This window comes from Ovis canadensis, chromosome 1 (genome assembly GCF_042477335.2).
Source record: "Ovis canadensis isolate MfBH-ARS-UI-01 breed Bighorn chromosome 1, ARS-UI_OviCan_v2, whole genome shotgun sequence".
Classification (NCBI taxonomy): domain Eukaryota; kingdom Metazoa; phylum Chordata; class Mammalia; order Artiodactyla; family Bovidae; genus Ovis; species Ovis canadensis.
In genome coordinates this window covers 241,842,855-241,847,714 of record NC_091245.1, presented here as the reverse complement: position 1 = coordinate 241,847,714, position 4,860 = coordinate 241,842,855, and the positions used below count along the sequence as shown (strand labels likewise).

The 4,860-nt window shown below is 38.9% G+C and overlaps 1 non-coding gene across 1 annotated transcript; it reads right to left on the bottom strand.

Annotated features, from left to right (window-relative positions):
* Positions 1 to 4,788: 4,788 nt before the first annotated feature.
* TRNAC-GCA (transfer RNA cysteine (anticodon GCA)) lies at positions 4,789 to 4,860 on the bottom strand. Its single transcript has one exon. It is a non-coding gene; the product is annotated as a tRNA-Cys (tRNA).

The following is a 4,860-nucleotide window of genomic DNA, read 5'->3' as shown; positions in this document are numbered from 1 at the left end:
ACCTACAATAATGACAACCTCCAAATCATTTTATATTGTCATGTCTGTAATTCTTTGATCTCAGAAGTATTTCCTCTAAGATTATATGTGTGTGTATATATATATTATATATATGTCTCTATATATGTAAACTTATATATGTATATATGTACATTTATATATTAATAAGTAGACATATATATGTGTTTTAATATATGTATGTATTTGTATATTTATAGTATTTTTGAGATGTAGAATAATCTTAGATAACAAAGGCCCAAATGAATGGAAACTTAATGTAAGTTCAGATTATTTAAATTCATTTAATTATGATGGTAGGATTATCCTCAAATCAGTCTATCATTCCAAAATATTTGAATCAGTTTGTTTTTTAAAACTTTTTATTTTATATTGGGGTATAGTTGATTAACAAGTGTGTTAGTTTTAGGAGAATCACTTAACACTTAAGAAATTACAGAAAATTGTTCAATTTCCCAGGGTCTCTCTCAGGCATTTTTTTAAAGTGAGCATTCCATTCAATGTACTTTAACTGTGGGGTAAGGGCCTCAAGTGAGTCTTAGTATCTCCAAATTTCAGTTCAGTTCAGTTCAGTTTCTCAGTCATGTCCGACTCTTTGTGACCCCGTGGACTGCAGCACGCCAGGGCTCCCTGTCCACCATCAACTCTTGGAGTTCACCCAAACTCATGTCCATTGAGTCCGTAATGCCATCCAGCCATCTCATCCTCTGTCATCCCCTTCTCCTCCTGCCTTCAATCTGTCCCAGCACCAGGGTCTTTTCCAATGAGTCAGTTCTTCGCATCAGGTGGCCGAAGTATTGCAGTTTCAGCTTCAACATCAGTCCTTCCAACGAACACTCATGACTTGATCTCCTTTAGTATGGACTGGTTGGATCTCCTTTCAGTCCAAGGGACTCTCAAGAGTCTTCTCCCACACCACAGCTCAAAAGCATCAATTCTTCTGCATTCAGCTTTCTTTATAGTCCAACACTCACATCCATACATGACTATTGGAAAAACCATAGCCTTGACTAGATGGAACTTTGTTGGCAAAGTAACGTCCCTGCTTTTCAATATGCTGTCTAGTTTGGTCATTACTTTCCTTCCAAGCAGTAAGCGTCTTTTAATTTCATGCAATCACCATCTGCAGTGGTTTTGGAGCCCAAAAAAACAAGGTCTCCATATTTAGATACATTCAAACTCATGTCCACTGAGTCAATGATGCCATTCAACCATCTCATCCTCTCTTGCCCCCTTCTCCTCCTGTCTTTACTCTTTCCCAGCATCAGGGTCTTTTCCAGTGAATTGTCTCTTCACATCAGGTAGCCAAAGTATTGGAGCTTCAGCTTTAGGATCAGTCTTTCCAATGAATATTCAGGACCAATTTCCTTAGGATTGCCTGGTTTGATCTCCCTACAGACCAAGGCACTCTCAACAGTCTTCTCCAACACAACAGTTCAAAAGCATCAGTTCTTCAGCATTCAGTCTTTATGGTCTAACTCTCACATCTGACATGGTTACTAGAAAAACCATAGCTTTGACTAGACAAACCTGTGTTGGCAATGTAATGTCTCTGTTTTTGAATATGCTGTCTAGGTTTGTTGTAGCTTTTCTTCCGATGAGCAAACGTCTTTTATTCTCATGACTGCTGTCACCATCTGCAGTGATTTTGGAGCCCAGGAAAATAAAGTCTGGCACTGTTTCCATTGTTTCCCCATTTGCCATGATTGATGGGACTGGATGCCATGATGTTCATTTTTTGAATGTTGAGTTTTAAGCCAGCTTTTTTACTCTCCTCTTGTATGTTTCTCAAGAGTCTCTTCAGTTCCTCTTCCATTTTTGCCATAAAGGTGGTGCCATCTTCATATCTGAGGTTATTGATATCTCCTCTGGCAATCTTGATTCCAGATTGTGCTGCCTCCAGCCGGTCATTTTGCATGATGTACTCTGCATATAAGTTAAATAAGCGGGTGACAATATATAGCCTTGATGTACTCCTTTCCCAATTTGGCACCAGTCTGTTGTTCATGTTCAGGTCTAATTGTTGCTTCCTGACCTCCATATAGGTTTTTCAGGAGGCAGATAAGGTGGTCTGGTATTCCCATCTCTTTAAGAATTTTTCACAGTTTGTTGTGATCCACACAGTCACAGGCTTTAGCATAGTCAACGAAGCAGAAATAAATGGTTTTCTGGAATTCTGTTGCTTTTTCTATATTCCAGTGGATGTTGGCAATTTGATCTCTGGTTCCTCTGCCTTTTTAAAATCCAGCTTGAACATCTGGATGTTCTTGGTTCATGAACTGTTGAAGCCTAGCTATGAAAATTTTAATCATTAATTTGCTAGCATGTGAAATGAGTGCAAATGTGTAGTAGTTTGAACATTCTTTGGTACTTCCTTTCTTTGAGATTAGAATGAAAACTGACCTTTTCCAGTCCTGGGGCCACTGCTGAATTTTCCAAATTTGCTGGCATATTGAGTGCAGCACTTTCACAGCATCATCTTCTAGAATTTGAAACAGCTCTGCTGGCATTCTATTACCTCCACTAGCTTTCTTCATAGTGATGCTTCCTAAGGCCTGCTTGACTTCGCACTCCAAGATGTCTGACTCTAGGTGAGTGATCATTCCATCATGGTGCGATCAACCTCACAGAGCTTCATGAAAATTAAATAACATCTTTTGTGTTTTAATTTGGGTTCCCAGAAGAGGACTGAAATGCTGATTTGAATGCAAGTAGTTTATCTGGAACTTTGAAGGCAATACTCAACGGCAAGGGAACAAAGCCAGGAAAGAAAACTGCCAGTGAAAGGTATATAGCAAGCCAGCTGCTTTTGTGCATTGTTAGGGCTTAACAATTCTGTGAGAAAGAAAAAAAAAAAAAGATGGTTAAAGTTCTAGTTATATATTTAAATACAAAAAGGTATTAACAGAGGTGGTTTCTAGGGAAGAAAATTGGAGGGCAGGGAGGTAGGAGTATAGTGAGTAATTTATACTCTCCCTCTCATATCGCTTCTGGTACTTTTCCAATTTTTTAAATGATATTAATATGTATTTTTATATGAGAAAATTAACTGTTGCTAACTCTAATTGTTCCCTATCCTACTTTCTTTTCTTCATTAATCTTGATAAGGAAAGAAGGAATGAGGAGAGAAAGAAAGGAAAGAGGGGAAGGGACAAGGAATCCTACCACTCAGGGAAAACCATCATTAGTATTTTGACATATTGACATTACCAGCCAGTCCTTTTTTCCTCTGCATTTCTCTGCCTTCCTATATTTAAAAAATGATACCATGTTGCACATATGCTTGTATTTCCTGCCTTTTTCACTTATAGTTTTTTGTCATTAATTATTCTTCTATAGGGCTTTCCTGGTAGCTCAGTTGGTAAGAATCCGCCTGCAATGCAGGAGACCCTGGTTTGATTCCTGGGCCAGAAAGATCCCTTGGAGAAGGGATAGGCTACCCACTCCAGTATTCTTCGGCTTCTCTGGTGGTTCAGGCAGTAAAGAATGCCTGCAATGTGCAAGACCTGGGTTTGATCCCTGGGTTGGGAAGATCCCCTGCAAGAGGACATGGAAACCCACTCCAATATTCTTGCCTGAAGAATCCTCAAGGACAGAAGAGACTGGTGGGCTGCAGTGCATGGGGTCACAAAGTTTCAGACACGACTGAGCAATTAAGCACAGCACACAGCGCATTCTTCTACAACATGTTTAATGCCTTATTATATTCCAGAGCATGGATGTATTGTAATTTATCCAATTAATCCTTTAGTTGGTGATGGACAGGGAGGCCTAGCTTGTTGCAATTCATGAGGTCACAAAGAGTCAGACACAACTAAGTGACTGAACTGAACTGAACTGATTAGGTATTTAGCCATACCATTATTGTAGAGAGTTGAAAACACAAAGACTATAGAAACGAGACTGGTTTTCGTGTGTAATTTGAGGTACTAGTTTCTATCCCTTATTCATGGAGAGTTAACACAGTTCTCTCTAATTTCTCATAACCTTAGCCAAAACCATACATGGAATATTTAATTATAAAGAATTCTTTTATTTCCAATGAGTAATTGAAAAAATGCAGTGCATTAAAAATATTTTACAAATTATTTGTTTGTGATTATGACATTCATTGGAACTAAAAGAATGAGGATAGTTTAAAACCAAACTCAAGGAATTATCTTTTTAAATGGTAAAGTATGAGGAGGTGTTCATTTTGTTTTACAAAAGGTTTAATAAAGTTAGATTAAATTTTTTCCAGAAACCGGAACATTTTCGGAGCAGAAATGCAGAAAAGAACGGGGCATGTTTATCAAATAATACAAATAAAGTTATCAATGGTTCGTAGCTTATGAAAACAACGTAACAAACTCTTCCATTACTGAAGCCATTTCAACCATCTGTTCAAAAACCACAATTCCATACAAGGGCAGGTTTATAAAGGTAAAAAGCTGAAAGGAAGTTCTTGGCTGAAATTCTCAGTTTCCCAGTGTCTAAACCCTATGTGCTTGGATGGATGTTGATGTCCACAGGACCATCTCAGCAAGTAGCCCTGAACAGCTGCCTGTTTCTTTTCAGGCTTAGAGAGTCTGGGAAGTGTTTCTGTAATGAACAGAAGTGGTACCGTTGAGAATAACTTACTAAATATAAAATAGAAAGTGAAAGTGAAGTTGCTCAGTCATGTCCGACTCTTTGCGACCCCATGGACTGTAGCCTACCAGGCTCCTCTGTCCATGGGATTTTCCAGGCAAGAGTACTGGAGTGGGTTGCCATTTCCTTCTCCAGGGGATCTTCCCAGCCCAGGGATCGAACCTGGGTCTCCCGCATTGCAGGCAGACGCTTTACCATCTGAGCCACCAGGGA